This window comes from Ceratotherium simum, chromosome 8 (genome assembly GCF_057802395.1).
Source record: "Ceratotherium simum simum isolate JZ-2026a chromosome 8, ASM5780239v1, whole genome shotgun sequence".
Taxonomy (NCBI): domain Eukaryota; kingdom Metazoa; phylum Chordata; class Mammalia; order Perissodactyla; family Rhinocerotidae; genus Ceratotherium; species Ceratotherium simum.
Window position 1 is genome coordinate 17,576,483 of NC_141907.1, and position 17,300 is coordinate 17,593,782.

The 17,300-nt window shown below is 38.5% G+C and overlaps 1 long non-coding RNA gene across 2 annotated transcripts in view; it reads right to left on the reverse strand.

The window, feature by feature from the left end:
* LOC147916407 (uncharacterized) overlaps positions 1-17,300 on the reverse strand; it is a 117,084-nt gene that overhangs the window by 44,963 nt on the left and 54,821 nt on the right. For both annotated transcript variants that reach the window (XR_015552889.1, XR_015552888.1), the window contains exon 2: positions 12,959-13,063. This is a non-coding gene — a long non-coding RNA (uncharacterized LOC147916407). The remainder of the gene's footprint in view (positions 1-12,958; positions 13,064-17,300) is intronic.

The window sequence follows — 17,300 nt, forward strand, 5'->3', positions numbered from 1 at the left end:
CATCTCAACAGTTACAGATCTGTGTGGCTGTTGCTAGTTTCCCAAGGCCGTTAGCTGCTCCCTTGCCTGAGATTCCACAAAGCTTTATTCACGCTTTTCTGGGTTTTTTCCATTTTACAAAGGAAGGGATGTTGGCTAGCACAAGCCACGGAAGGTGGTACATGTATATGCTTAGGAAATATCAGTGGAAGGGATGGGTGGATCGATGGGTGAATGGCTGGCTGGCTGGCTGGCTGGCTGGCTGGCTGGCTGGCTGGATGGATGGATGGATGGAGAAGGAAGAAAGAAAGGGAGAGAGAGAAGAAGGAAAGAAGTGCTATTTCTTCCTGGGAAGAAAAATCACCAGAGTCTGAGTATGGGGACACATATTTAAGAGAAGCCTTCTTTAAATAATCTCAAACCAATCAGAATCACGTGTATAACTTTCCATAGTAGCCTACTACCAGGAATTTGTTTGTTTTGTTTTAGCTAGACTAAATCCACACATTCTCTTTGTGCAAGCAATTCATCAAATATGTCAGGCCGGAAACTGCTGAGGGTTTTTATCTCTTGCTGAGAAAAGAAACTTTTCATTGAGCTATCACATGCACAGTTATTTTTATTTGACTCTCAGTTGAAATACCCCTGCTGCATAGCATATTGAATACTTTATTGACCATAAAATGTGCTGCTGCAATTAAAAGTTTTTATTTTTTCTAAGCATTTTGCCTTTCTGGAGGCATTTGGAGGCTCATTCTTGTTTATCAGTGTTTCGAGGATGTTTGCAATTTAGCAAAACTGAACCAGAAATTTAGTTAAATATCTGGCATCTTTGAGTGAGTGTTTCTAAGATCTGCAATTAAACAGTGTAGGGTAAAGTGTGGTGAGGTTCCTAATACATAATCTACAAAAGTCTTTCACATTGGCTAAGATCCTAGAAAAAAATATATATACCATGTTAATCAGAAGCAAATCCACGTAAGAGACTGCCCTATAAATCATTCAGCTTTGTTCAACAGTCTCTGGTTGCACAAGATGCTAGCTATCCTCAAGTTATTTTAGAGGCAGTCACTTCTTTTTGGTATCGCCAAATAAAACAGCATAGACCTCATGGCAGACACCATGTTTAAACAGCAGGAACTTTCAGATCTCATGCCTTAGGCACAGAGTTTGGAACTAGGAACTGAGGACACAAAAAAAACTCTCTATTCTGCAAGCCAAAGGGCTGGCCCCATGCATTTGCCAGTAAACATTAATTGAATGAATAAAAGGAAGGAGGGTCCTTTCTGACCTCTAAGGAATACGCCTAGGCTATTTCCAGCAAGCTAACAGCAAATCAGAATGGAATGCTTGAGTCAAAACAAGACTGAAGCTTCTGCCTTTTAAATCCCCCATGGTACATTTCCCTCCTTGTGTCCCTGGCCAGGTCAGTGGGGGAGGCTTGACTTGTTTTCAGGACCTAAGCTGTGTTGTTTTCTGTCACAGCTGCTTTTAAGGAAACTTCTTATTGAAGCATCACGTCTTTTATGAAACTAGAGTCAAGCTCATGCCCAAAAGCCTTCAGGGTCTATACCACTGATGACATTGTAATGAGGTGGGACAGGTGACTGCTACCTCAGAGCTATCTAATTCACTCTCAGCATCTTCTGACCCCCCCATTCTGCCAAAGCCATCAGGAAACAGGCAGAGACTAGAAGAGCTACAGCCTAGTTGTACTGAAAATCTACCCGGGCATTGTGTGTGTTGGTGGTACAGCAATGAACAAAACAGAAATGTCCCCTCTTCTCAGGGAGCTTGCATCTAGTGACTTAGAATGAGCATCAATGGGTATAAAGTTTCAGTTATGCAAGATGAATAAGTTCTAGAGATCTACCATACAACATAGTGTCTAGGGTTAACAATAATGTATTGTACACCCAAAAATTTGTTGAAAGTAGATCTCATGTTAAGTGTTCTTATCACGATAAAATAAATACGTACATAAAATAAGATAAATAAAATAAAATGAGCATGTAGTAAGGGTTTGTATCTTCCCGTAGCAGGCATCTTGAAAAGCACTCTATACGCGAGGTTTTTTCCTTAATTCTCTCAAGGATATTTCTTTCAGGTCTCTACTCATCTGCCACTTTATAATGGAAGCTTCATTATAACTTGATAACTAGTCGCCTTATAAAAAAATATCCCTCCCTGCCTCTTCATCCTTCCACTCCTCCACGACTCTCTTTCACTCTTATCCTGCTTTATCTTTCTATAGAGCCCTTACCACTACCTAAGTTTATTTATTAATTACCTATCTGTCCTTGCTAGAACATAAACTGTTTTAGGGCAGGCCACTTAGTTAATTCACTACTGAGTATCTGACACATTATAAGAGTTCAATAAATATTTGTTGAATGGATGAATACATGAATAACCATGAGCATCAGGTATGACCATTATTCCAGTTATGCAGATGGGGAAACCAACACACATGGAGGATACGAAATTTGCCCAACATCACCCAACTGATAAATAGTGAATCCAGGGCTCAGACCAGGTCTTTACAGAAGATTTGTCTTCTTGATCATTGTTCTAAATTGTCCCACTTCACATAACCATTTGCTTAATTAACATGCCTAAAAATTGAAGCTTCCCTATGCCCTCAGCTTCCTAGGATGGGATGAAGACATTAAAGAAAAGAAAGGTCACTAAACAATATGTAGGGAAAGGAAACAATAAGACGGCAAAAGCAATCCTGAAAAACTTCTGAATTAAACAAGACAGTATCATCTTGTACAGAATTAACATAAAAATCAGTGCTCTTGAGGGAGAACGGAAAGAATGAAAGCTCTCAGAGTCAAGCATGGATGTTAATCCTGTCTCTGCCACTAATTATCTGGTCACTTTCTCCATCTCAGTTTTCATATCTAAAAAATGGGGATGATGCCCACCTGACCCCCTCACACAGGTTGTTGGAAGAAGGAAATGAGGCCATGAATATAAAGTTTCTGGCTCAAATTTAAATAGAACAAATGACTCCAGTTATGCTACTCTAATAAATCCCAAGCATATACACTGAAATAAAATTTGGTTTCAGTTATTCATCTATTAATAATATCACATAAAAATAGCAGAGAGGAGCAGTGCTGAACATCTCAAAGGAACAGACAGCCTTTCTCCAGAGCACCTGAAACTGAAGGACAAAAGGCTGGGGACAATCACAAGCAATGGTCTCTAATCTCAAGGAAGATGCTCCGAATTTCAGTTTACTCGCTGCTGATCAGGCTCATCAATTGACCAGGCAGGGGAAGGAGGTGTAGCAGCATCCAAATATTTATTTAGACATAACTAATGACCTTCCCAAGCATTCTCAGGAAAGTCACCTAATCACATGCTGGTCAAATACCTGGTTGAAAAAATTGGGGATTAGTAAAAGGTCTTTCATAAAAGTATTGGTAAAATTGGTACATATTCAACAAAAACTTGGCATTTGAATTTGTATTAATACAGTTCTCAGAAAAAAAATTTACTAATGTTCTAGCCTTGATGTGGTCTTAGAAATTTAGCTTCTCACAATTTCTACAGTGGCTGATGGGACGTAGTAATGATCTTTTGTTATGTTATGGTTGAATTGATACAATAAATTGCATTTTTTCCTTAGATTGTCTTAGAAGCTATAACTGGCTCTATCACTTCTAAAACAGCCTAGGGAATGCAACACATTTTTAATTTTATGGGCCTATCTCCCTTTTTAGAATCAGAATATTTGCTTGACAACCTAAAAATTCTAATCTACATTAAAGGAATATCTACTGACATATTGTAGCTAAAACATGAATATTTATTTCTCCATTTCTTTCCCAGTTCCCATATAAATGCAGAAACATTTCTCCTTCTTCTATTTGGTCAGTTTGGAATCTCTGGATGGTTGGTTTTAGTTTTGTTTGTTTGTTTGTTTGTTGCTGTTTAATGTTCCTAAGTAGGATGTGTTTAAAACAGTTAAGTATTATAAGGAATATCTTTCAATTGCAGCTTTTCTCTCTTGTATGGAAGAAGTCCAAATGCATGTTTATTAGTTTAGTAACTATCTGACCACTTTAAGAGGGGCACAAATCTGCTTTGGTATTTTTGAATTACTTCTGAAATTATTCTTTGTCCTGAAAGCAAATCAATGAGAGCTCTAGAAATTTTTCACTTGCCATTTAGGGATATTGAAATGCAAATGTAAAACTCACATTGAAAGAAAGGAAATTAAAAGAAAATCGTCCAGGACACCTCTTTGTTTAGGTTAGCCTCTGCCAAAAAAGAAAATCAACTCATGTATGGATTTGGACTAAATAACTCTCAAAAACCTAGATTCAAATGTTATCTGCCTCAAGAGAGTACTTTAAAATGGAATCATAATATTTACCATGACATAACTCTTCCTCTCAAAATACAGTTTGAAAACTATGGTGAGGAGACACATGGCTGGTAATGCTATTTCTCTTTAGCAGAGGAGACTCAGCTCCTTCATAACAGAATGAGCAGGAGACTTCAATCAAGTCCTGGGTTTGTATTCTGGCTTCACCAGTTGCCGGCAATACCGATATCACCTTTTTGCCTTAGAAAGTGAGACTCATAACGTTCACCACTCAATCTATCGCCATGTTCAATAAATGTTAGCTGAATTTAAATCTTGTCTACAAAATTATTAATGAAGGCACATAAATGGCTTCTTGGGAAAATCAACCAAAGAGTAGATCAAACCGTTGAGGACTTTTTGTAGTCACAGGTGAGGCCAATATTGGGTATGGTCTCTATGAGATGGCTTTTGGCTCTTAACTACCACGTGTGTGTCTTTATGCAAGTAATTTGACCTCCGTGTGCCTTTTTTCCTCACCTGCAAAATGAGGCTAATAGGACCCACTCCATAATTTTACTATTAGAAATAAATTCAGAAAATGTGTACTTAACACAATGCAAGTCACATACAAAACCGGTTAATAAAAATTTGCTGCTACTGATATTTTTAATAAGAAGAATAAGCAAAATTCATTCATTCAATAAAAATTTTAGGTTGCACCATGTCCCAGATACCATCCTAGGTACTGGGGATACAATGGTAAATAAAACCAGCAAGATCTCTGCTCTCATGAAACTATTTCCTGGTAAAGAATAGATAGGATAATGTTAATAATGATAATTTCAATAGTGCTCTGAAGACCATAAAATAAAGTAACAGGAACAATGTAACTGCAGATGTGTGTGTGGTTATGTGGGAGAATGTATGTTTGGGAGGTACTTTAAAAATAGGGTGATCACAGAAAGTCTCTCTGAGGAAGTAAGGTTGGAGCTTTGACCCAAATGATGACAACTAGCCCGCTGTACACCATGCAGATGTGTACAGGACTTGGGCACATGCTTATGCAAGATGGACTTTCAGACTTTCTGCAGTCTATCACTTCTGTAAACCCACAGTAAATGGGATCCAGATTCAATATGTGTGCTTTGTTGACTCTGCTTTAACAAAAGGAATATCCACAGTTGCATAACAATCTACAGAAGAGAAGCCTTGAAAGTGGTAAACCCCTCATGGTCTTTGGAATTAGAGGCTCCCAGCTCTGAGACTTATTAGCTGGGTGACAGTGGACTCGTTATTTAAACAACCTGAGCCTCAGTTACCTCATCTGTAAAATAGACCTGAAACAAGATCATTTATGAAATGCTTTTGGGAAAGTGCCTGGTGCAGAGGAGACCCTCAAAATGGCAATTATTGTCACTATCAGCAGTAAGGGAATGTCCTGGTTAAGAGCTCTGCCACCTACGAGCAACATGACCTTGGGTAAGTTGTGTAACTTCTCTGTGCCTCAGTTTCCTAATTTGTAGGATGAGGATGATAATAATAATACCCACTAATTAGGCTTGTGTGAGAAATTAACTGAGTTGCATAAAGCACTTTGAATGTGTCCTGGCAGAGTAAAACTCAATAAGGGCTTGTTAACAGTATCACTCACGGTTTTGACATGTTATAATAGAAGAATCGTATGCTCATAGACAACTGTGAAAGAAAGGACAGCTGACTTAGAAAATATGATGGACCAAGTTGTCCCATGCAAAATTTCTCTAACACTAAGAACAATCACTTGCACCGTTCTTCCATCTTATTTCTGGAGATTTAAAAATATTAATTAAATTTCTCCACACAATGACGTGGTAAGAACGTTTGCTTTGGATAATTTTCCCTTTTTGATGGATTTACACATTTCCCCAAGATTGAGTCCTCTAATCACCACACAGCTCTTCAACAACACTGGCTGTATTTTATGTGTCATTTACAAATCACACAAGCAATTACCAATTTTTAAAAAATGAAAGCATTCAACTGAATCTTCTTAGTTTTATATTAGCAGGACACACAAATCTTCTGCAGTCAAAGAATTATAGAATATTTAATAGAAGACCGTCTGCGATGGTTTTGTCCAAGGAGAGTAATGATACCACTTTTCACAGACATTAGTAATTGATCAGGACACTTTTCTCCCTGAGCCGACTCTGAATATGGCTTTCACACCTAGTTCTAAAAAGTCAGTCCTAAGCAAACAAGCTGTAGAAGAGGAGACCTGTTGACCAGCCTGATCTGGGCTCAGCCTCTCACATCAGAGTTGACTTCTGTGGACTCTGAAGTCCTCAGAGGTGAACTTACTTTCCTGAGGTCACACAGCAGTAAACCTGGAATGAAAACCTAAGTTTCCAGAATCTTCACATCCATGCTCCTGCCACCCCTCCTTATGACCTCCTATTAAATGCCTAACAGGACTGTGGATCCAGGAGGAATGGAATCACAACATAAGTTAAAGTCCTCATCCTTCATCTCTGCTGGAGTTTAATATACCGCTCCTCAGGTTTTCCACTCTTGATTGCTTTGCTCTCCTTTCTAACTATTTTCACTGATGTAAACATCCTGTTACAGTTAACCTGAAAAAGAAAGGATGACACGCCTTAAACTAATCTATTCAGCAGCACTCAGACCCAAGAACAGCAGCCTACTAGCAGCAATGTTGAATGTAAATATGAATGATGTTCTCACCCATAACCTTGCTCCACATCTCTATTACTCATGGTTTTTCTTGCTGAAAATTTCGCTCACTTTCTCCCCCACCCCAAGCTTCTTTCTTAATATTTCACTTGCGCAGCCCAAACTTAACCAGTCAGTGACTAGAATCTAGTGGTTCAGTGAATGATCGTTTAGTGCCCTGCTGACACTCATCATAAAGCAGGGCAGCAAAAGAAAAATTCTGGTAGCAATTGTGCCATTAAAATGGGTGAAAACACTCAAACCACACCCACACACTATGCTAAAAATTGTTAACAATGGGAAAATTGGTTTAAATCCAAGCTTAAATACTTGTCTTTATTAAAGTAATATTCTAAATTTGTTAATAAATAGGAAAATGATAGGCTTTTGGAGATTGACTTTATTAATAAATACGTGATCTGCCAGCAGCATGACAAAATGAAAAAGAGAACGAAGAGGCACAGGTCTTAATTATTTTAATTGTGAAGAGCACCCTATAACTTTTAACAGCATAACTTCCATATTGGAGCACAGCAGTTATTAGGCTGTCATACACAGTTTTCTTTATGTACTTTTTCTTAAATGCCCATCTGAGGCTTGTTCAGTGAATAAATGGAAAAAATCTGAAGTTTGGAGGAGAAAAAGATTCATTTTATGTAACTCTTCAAAATAGGATTCAACCTATAAGCCAATAGCAAAGGAAAATGATATATTCGCGCAGTTGAACGTTGTACAGCCATTACAATTGTAGCTTATTGGAAAGCAACACATTAGAGGGAAGCAGAGAAGATCAGAAATTGTTAACTTTTCTTATAAACTTTTCCCTATGGGCATGTGCTTTGTGTTTCCTCAAACTCTCATCCATTTGTTCAGTAAGCAGCACTTTATTTATCTAAATAATAAAGTATTTATATTTGTATTATATATATTTATATTTTATATTACAACAAAGCCTTTACAATTAGTTATCCACTTTATATGCACTGTCTTCCTTGTCTTATGTCTCATCCAGTGCCTAGTACAGTACCAGACTCAGTAAATCTGGGCTGGCCTCAACTTATAGAATACTACCGAAAATTAATTTTGAACAGAACTGGCTGCCCTTGGTTAGATGAGTCTCAGGGCAAAGCCAAGTATACTTACTGTTCTTCAGCCACAAACACAAAAGAAACAAGAAAAGACACCACTATTTTATTTTATTCTGAAGTGTTAAAGCCTACCATAATAAATAGTTTACTATAAATAAAGATGGCTTCCACTGGCCAACACTTAAACATTTTATCAATGTTATTAGTGGGCTAGGGCAATGAGATTCTTTCACTACTAATCAAAACTCTCTCCCAGTCATGGTTCTTCTTTCTTTGAATGAATGCTCACAAAGTCTTTATAAGAGTAAGATAGGGAGAGGGACCGCAGAAGTTTGGGCGGGCGTGTAGAAAGAAATGGAATTGGAAGGGGAGGATTCATGTGATGATTTGAGAAGTGCTCCGACCTTCAAAGTCTATCATCCCTGAATGATAGACTGGGTATAAGTCTTCGTGTCTAGGACAGTCCTTGGTACACGATGAACGCCTAATAATTGCTTCTAGAAGGAATGGACGGATGCACCATTGATCTAATTCTCTTCCTTGTCAGGACACTCAGGAATGCATCCCTAACAATAAGCGCAGGTCCACTGAATAACAATTCCTGAATCATGGTTGAGTTCACACAAATGAAATGAGAAGAACATTGCCCAAATTATCTGTCTATTGCCATTATCATTTTAACTATCGTTGTTGACTATGCATCACAATAAACAAAGCCCATGGCTGTGCTGTTCTCTAACACAATGGCACATGCCATCCGGTGCTTATTACACACAAGGTGCTGGTGATTAGGGCCCCACATAGAGACAAATGAACTGCTAGGTCAGCCTGGTTGTAACTAAAAAATACACTTGGCTTTGCTCTCTTCCCACAAAGAAGGGTTATAATTCTTTTCTTTTTCTTTTACTGAATTAAAAAAAAAAAAAACTGGTTTAAATTTTGAACTCCAGCCATTGAACATATTCCGTTGGCTACTAAAAACAACAGCCCATTCATGAGTATGGAATAAAAGTCTTAGCTAGTCTTAAGGAGTAAATTCACCACTTTTTGAGAGTCTTCTGGAAGCCAGAGCATTAGTTGGCAGTGGTAGGTATAGAAAGGCTAAGGTCTGTTCTCTGAGCTGATTAATCTCAAGCAAGTTATTACTCTTCTCTGAATTTCAATTTTCTCAGCAAAAGGGAATAATGAAAACTAAACTTGCACAGTTACTTATTCTGAGGGTTAAATAACATAAGTCGAGTGCTTTTTCTACAGTAGATGCTAAATTTTTCATTTCAGCTTTGGTGCACACATCCTTCTTTTCATTGAAAAATGAAGGTGGCAAAAGGAAGAAAAACAATCCCTGATTTATCTCAAATTGTAAAAATTCTCAAGTTCTCTTTTTATGGAAAAGGGGACTTGAGCCAACACACAGAATTTGGAAGCAGCCTGTGAGTTATAATAGGTTTGCTAGGAAATGGCTCGAGTGCCAGGAACTCTGGATCAGGAGAAAATTTATGCAATTAGATCATTTGGTCTAAATGTGATTATACATTTTAGTAATGAACAGTATGGTTCTGTAGGTAAAGCCAGGAGAGTGGGGGAAAACAGTAAGAAGAGATTCAATTTATTATAGAAATTTCACAGACTTGCAGAAATAGAAATCATATAAGTATGATAAGCAGGCTTTTTCCATAATGGCTGGAGATAACAAGTAAACTGTTTCAGACAATTGTGTGGAGAATAGAGAGGGTGTAGATGGGCAATTCTAGGAACATGGCTATAAAACCAGCCTAGGAGACTAACTTTGAAGTTCAAGAGAAGAGAAAAGGCAAAGATACTAAAGGAGGCAATACCCGAGTGAGTGCCAATTAATGTGCTAAGTTTGCAACTTAGAAGAGGAATAAGGGAAGTTCAATGACAAAGTTCATAAACGAGCTAGTCTGATTCGGAGAGAAAGTGGAAAAAGTAAGAGCCCTGGGCTATATCATGACACTAAGGCATTTGTTTTCAGTGATTTATTTCTATAAAAATGAAATAAAGTGTGTCACATTTGTACCCACAGTTGGTGATGATTAATTATATCTGGCCAGGATCAGAACCCTGAATATATAAACTACTGCCAGTTAATGCCTTGGCTCCCAGAAAACACTAAAAGATGGTGAATTTGCTCTTTAAAACCAGCTAAGATCCACACCCCTGAATGGACTGGGCCATATGGGAGCCTTGGAAACCTCTGCTGCCCTTTCCACCAAAGGCTCAGATGAGAGGGAGACTAAGAGACCTGCTGCACTATCCCCTTTTGCCCTTTTCTGCTGCACCTTGTGCTTCTTAGCTCTGGTCATAGCCCAGCCCTCCTCTAACCCCCCAGCTTAGCCGGAAGGGAAAATGTGGAGAGCAGAGGCATTGACGAGAGGCATTAGTGAGAGTCTGGGGAAGACGTCTGCCCGGGCGGTTCAATTCATAACCCCTGTGCTGCTCTTATTAAAAGCTTTGCATTGAAGCAGTGACTCTATGAGATCCATACAGCAGCTGTGCCTACTTGTGACAGAGCCCGGTGTTTCTTCTCAAAATTAAGTTGTGCTACTATCAGTGAATATATGCCATCACTATGACAATCAAATAACAACAATATTAATAGGAATTTAAGATAGGGCATGTTGTTGTTTTACTATCAAAAGAGTCTAATCTTTTTTGTCTTATAAGGTCACTTGAGTGGCCTTATTAATTATGCAAATGAATGCCCACTGTTCTGGAAGAAGGCAATAATAAATGACTTGTGAGTGTGTGTGACTCTAGGTGTGCATGCGCACGTTTGTGTTGCTTAGAGAAACTATTTCATCCCTTGATACGCAGAGTTGGTCCCTGTGGAGAAGATGGGCAATTCTTGAGCGAGGTACTAGTTGACAGAGAGGAATTACTCCCCAGCAAGGACGGGGACTCAAGACAGTGAGCCGAGCTCAGACATGGCCGCAGGGGTCATGGAGGAGGGTTCCTTCTTCAGCACAGCATGTAGTTGACACTGGAAGTCCCTCAGGACCTGGAGACCTGAGCACCGTGCTTGTGAGGACAGAGAGCTGGCACCCCAGAGCCCAAGCACTATGCTGATGTAACTGCAGGGAGCTGGATAGAACAAGCACAAAGTACACAAGTGGCTGTTGGACTATAAAGGAGCCATCTGAAACAGCGCCACCATGTGGCAATAACATGTAATAGCAGCGGTGGACTAGGATTGTAGTTCTCTTTCCACTTGGCTTTCACATGGGACTAACCCTCTGTGGGTGAGGATTCCAGGAACCAGAAGAGGAAGCGGAAGGACAGGAAACCTCAGGCGTCTTCCTGCTAATGGGGCAGGCGCGGGCCTGAACAATACATTTTTTTTTTTAATGAGAAAATGTGATCATTGGGTTCTGCAAGGTTTATTCCAGGCCACTCCGCTCGCAATAATAAAGCACTGTGCTTCATGTGCGTCCCACTTAATGTCTCCATAATACCCCTCAAGGCAGTTTCAGTTACATCATTTTACACAAAGAAAACTGAGACCCAGAGAGTTTGAATAATTTGCCCAAAAGTGACCTAGGCAAGAGGCCGAGCAGGGACTGACTTACATGCAAGTTCATTTCTCTTCAAAATCCTGGGCTTCCTATTCCTCCCTTTGGCCTCCCCACTGCCTGAAAATAAACATCCCCAGGTTTTCCTTTACCGTCATCACTGCTAGTCTAAAGCCCAATTGGCGAACCTAAAATTCTCAAATAACAATTACTGCTTTGCTTTCTTTCTCATAGTTTAGCAAGATTTTATGAAAATCTTTTCCTTTTTGATCTTCCTACAACTTAATAAGGTAGATAAAGTAAAGATTATTCTGATCTCATCTTTTAAGAAGAACGAGGAGAGAGAGTAAGGCTCCCTGACTTGCCCTGCAGCAAAGAGCTGGCAAGGGGCACCACCTAATGTACCATTCCCGAGTCTGGTATCCCTCGACAAGGATCCTACTCCAACCCTTGTTAAACAGACCTGTGGAAGAACGGACTGGGGGCCAGAAAGTGCAGATCTGATTTATTCATTCATTCACTTATATAATTAAAAATTCAAGGAGCATCTACTACCTTCTGGGCATTATTCCAGGTATTGAGATAGAGCGGTGATCAAAACAAAGACCCTGCCCTTTGGGGGAGTGCATTCTTGTATAGGAGAGGGAGATGGAAAATACGCAATGAAACAAGGTAGTTTGGATCAAGTGTCAGGCAGTGATCACTGCAACAAAGAAAAACAAAGCCGAGTAAATGGATAGAGAGCACAGGGAAGCAAGTAGGGAATCTCTCTCCACACGAAGAGTGACACCTAAGAAGAGGTGAGGAAGAGGACCAGAGAGAAGACTTCAAGTGTCACCGCTCTAGAAAGCAATGTGCTTTATGAAAGAGTGAAGAGGCCATTCGGGGTGGGGAGGTGGTGCGAGAGAGAAATCAAGGAGATGGGGTCAGGAAGCAGAAGCAGAGGTTCAGGAAAGAGAGGCTGATGGCTCAGAAGATAGTCGTAACTGCAGCTGGCTTTATTTCCCACTTTGCAATCCTTATAAGTCCTGTGACCCCGAGTTTCATGAGCCCTCTCAGTCTCAGCTTATTTTTTATTTCAAAATACAGTTATTGGAAACTTGCACAAGTCTGGAATGAGAGCAAACTTACAAGATAAAATGATATATCCTGACATATATGAAACATCCATCATTGTTTTTCCGCTGCCATAGAGAAAATGTATACAGTGGGAGCAGAATAAACACAAAATTTGATTCAAAAATTGATTTGAAATATATTCATAATTTAATGAAAGAAAATACCAACTTGTAAGTACAAAGCAAGTGAATTTATCGCGGACTTACCTATTTTAGTATTTTTGGAGCTCTCGGTTCAGGTCAAAGAAATCAAAAGTAATCACTGGAAAAGACATAACTTCCAAGAATTTGCTCTTGTTACACACACTGTTCCTTGAAGGGAAATGGAGAGACGTGACATCATAAAGGAAATCAATCTCAGTTACACACCAACCACTGCCTACAAAACTCTGAGCAAGAAACCTTTGGGTGCCCTCTTCAATGTGCACATACCCATGGACTGAATTAGAAATGGAGTATAATAAAATAAGCCTGTAAGCACGTAAAGTATAGATTCTGCTCTCCCTCAGAACAGTACTAGAAATTCCTCCAAGAGTGTTTTGACTCTTTTGATCTCTGAGTACATTTATATTTAAAGATAAATTCTGATCTAAGTACACAAATGATTATAAACTAAAAAGGAGAAACACTTCTCTCCCATGTCGTGCCCTCATTCCTAAAACACTGCTTATTTGCTACTGCCACCTACTGGTAACCACTGAAATTTACTTTTTTTTTTTTTTTAAAGATTTTATTTATTTATTTTTTCCCCCCACAGCCCCTGTAGATAGTTGTATGTCATAGCTGCACATCCTTCTAGTTGCTGTATGTGGGACGTGGCCTCAGCATGGCCAGAGAAGCGGTGCGGCCGTGCGCGCCCAGGATCGGAACCCGGGCCGCCAGCAGCGGAGCGCGCGCACTTAACCGCTAAGCCACGGGGCCGGCCCCCCGAAATTTGCTTTTACAAGTGAGAAATCGATACACATCTACTCTTTTCCTTGGTTTATTTTATACTCCTGGATTTCCACAGTTTTTGGAAAGTTTATTGCATATTTGAAATGATTAAGTAACACTTTCTCATTATAAAATGTACATAGTCATTAAAATATAGAAAAACTCAAATAAGGAAATAATAATTCCTGCATTCCCACTTCCCAGAGATAATTTCTGGTATACAGCTTTCAAAAACGTACAACCTTGTAATCTGATGTTTTTTGTTTAAAACATATTGTCAAATTTTATGTAGTTTGATATTCTTTTAGTGACCACATTACATTTAATCATATATCATTTTATTTTTGAACATTCGGGTTGCTTTCATTTTCTTTATGTTATTTTTTGGGGGTATAGCAATATCCTGGTTTTAAAAAGTTTGGACTCTGATTTTTATATGAAAGAGTACTAGAAATATAGCTCCTTAGTATCAAAGGATACCAAAATGCGAAGGCTTTTAACATACATGGCCAAGTTCACCTCCAGAAGTCTATACCAATTCACACTCCTATAAAAGTGCTACTCTCTCCACATTCTCATCAACACTCTCTTTTATATACTTTAAAAAGCTACATGAGGTGCCAGCCTAGTGGCATAGTGGTTAAGTTCGTTTGCTCCACTTCAGCAGCCTGGGGTTCTCAGGTTCAGATCCCGGGTGTGGACATACGCACTGCTTATCAAGCCATGCTGTGGCAGTGTCCCATATAAAGTAGAGGCAGATGGGCATGGATGTTAGCCCAGGGCCAATCTTCCTCAGTAAAAAGAAGTGGAGTGGCAACAGATCTTAGCTCAGGACTAGTCTTGTTAGCTCAGGGCTAATCTTCCTCACCAAAAAAAAAAAAAAAAAGCTACATGAAGAAAAATGGGGTGCTATTATTATTTATATTTATTTAATTAGCAGTGAATACTTTCTTTACATATGTCTACTGGCCATTTCTATTTCTGCATTTCTAAAATGCCTTAGGCTTCTAAGCCAGGTTTTCTATTTTGGTGTCTGTATCATAATAAAAAGGAAATCAACTAAATTAACACCTTTTCTTGTATGTTGTAAACGTTTTTCCCTGTCATATATTATTTCATTTTATCCATGGTATTTTTTAAATATGTAGACATTTTAAATTTTGTTTTAGTCAAATATATCAGTCTTCTCTTCTTGTTTTTATCCCTGTGGTTTTATGCTTAGGAATTATTTCCCTGCTCTTGAAATTAGTCATTACTTTACTTTGAAGAATAGCGTTCACATTTTTTCTATACAAGGAGATTTTATCTAGACATTTTTCCTATGGAAGCTCATGGAGTTACCTGGTATGAGAAGGAAAGTTAATCTTTAAGTCATTATTACACCTTTTGTCTTTTCGGCACCTACATGAATTATGACACTGATGGGCAAAATATTTTGAGGACATTATAAGGAATCTCATATTATTAATGGGCTAGCTCAATTCCACAGCATGTCCATAGTCATGCTCATAAACTCCGTCCAATATCAACATAAAATAAAAATCATATTTTATATCCACTAAAAATTTACCATAAAATTCAACCACAAAGAAATGCAGGGTTCTACTATTATGAAGTTCATGAAATGAGAAGCAGCACCAGGCAGACAACAAATTGGCCAGTTGCCAATCACCTCATACCAGAATTTGCTTTAACATACATCTTGTTGTATGGGGTGTGCCTGCATTTATAGCGTGGTGAAGTAGAAAGTGTAGTAAACAAAAAGTCACAAAGTGAGGCTCTAGCAACATAGTGACATGATAATTTATCCCTTCCTGAGTCTCCTTTTCTTCTGATACAAAATGACGAAACTCAAGCTAATGATTTCAAAGATGTCTTCAGTCTCTAACTCATCATGAATTTATATTTCTCAGAAACACTTGGATAATATCTCGTCCAGCTCAATAACAGTAATCAATAATCAATTAATCACTATCATAATATACAACAATCACTAAAGTACCCTCGTACTCCACAAAGCATACCATTTTGAGGAAATGGAATTAAAATGGGAAATTTTTACACTAGATGTAATAGGACTTATGGAGATACTGTATAATTTCTACAGTAGGATACAATGGTGGATGAGCTACATCACCAAACACACCAATGATGGGCCTGAAATTTCTGTCGTGTCTGATCACATTGACACGTACAAGACGCTCACAACCTTACATATGTTAAGGTTCATACTATGAACTCTGCCCCTAGAAAATGACTGATCATTTATAGGCAAGGAAATAGATACTCTGTCACTCAGCTCTCTTAATAAGCCCATTACAAACATAGGACTCTCTTTGCTTATATATTTTTTTAACATTTCAGTTCTTTACTTCTTAAGTGTTATCATAAGTTTATGATTTATCATTTTCTTCTTTCATACAGTGCTATAGACTGAATGTTTCAGTCCCTTCAAAATTCACATGGTGGAATCCTAACCCCCAATGTGATGGTATAGCAGGTGGGCCTTTAGGAGGTAACTAGGTCACAAGGGCAGAGCCTTCATGAATGGGATTAGTGTCCTTATAAAACAGACCCCAGAAAGATCCCTTGCCCCTTCCACCACATGAGGCACAGTGGGAAGATGGTCATCTATGAACCAGAAAGGGGGCCCTCACCAGACACTGAATCTGCAAGGCCTTGATCCTGGACTTCCCAGCCTCCAGAACCATGAGACATAAATGTTTGTGGTTTATAAGCAACCCAGTCTATGGTATTTTGTATAGCAGCTTGAATGGACTAAGACATATATCAATTAATAAAAGTTGAAATTTTACTTCAAATGCCCAAACCAGGGGAAGATTTGCCTATAAAACTTGTAATTTTAGACTATAATCATCGCTAGACTATATACTTGATTCAGGGGACATGAATGGTAGTTTGATTATTATGAATCAATAGGTAAGGGCATAGTCCTTCAAGGATAAACACAAGCGGGCTGCCCTGGCTTTCCTACGTCAAGTTGTCTGTTCTCCTTCTGAGACTGAGTTTTAAGGCAGAAAAAAATGTACAATTTTCATAACTCTTATGATCAAAATGGAGGCCACATGTCAACTCCTCAAAGGGAAATATGTTTATATGTTTTCCTTTTTGTTTGTCTCCTTGAACCTAAAGTCTAAAAAAGTTATTCTCTTGCGTTGCTTTACTAAGGAGATTCCGCAAACTTTAACAAAATATTACAGACAGCATTTTTTAGAGCAAATGTAGAAGCATATTTCACATAACTCTAGAAGTATCCTTTGATAAAAATTATGGCATAATGTAAAAATAACAGGATTTTTGGAGGAGCTCAGCTAATATGATCCAAATGTACTCTAATGTAATTTTTAGAAATATTTTACATTTAAAATATTTTACATTTTTTATAATGTAAAATAATAATAATAACGATAATATCAGCTAAATGTATTTAGCTCTCACTCTGTGCCAGCTTATCTGTAGCCAGGCTGCCTGTGTGCAAATTCCAGCTCAGTCACTTACTTGCTGTGTGACTTGGGCCAATTTCTTAGCTCTCTTTGACTTGGTTTTCTCATCTGTAAAATGTGGAAGGTACTAACAGCACCCACCTCACAGGATA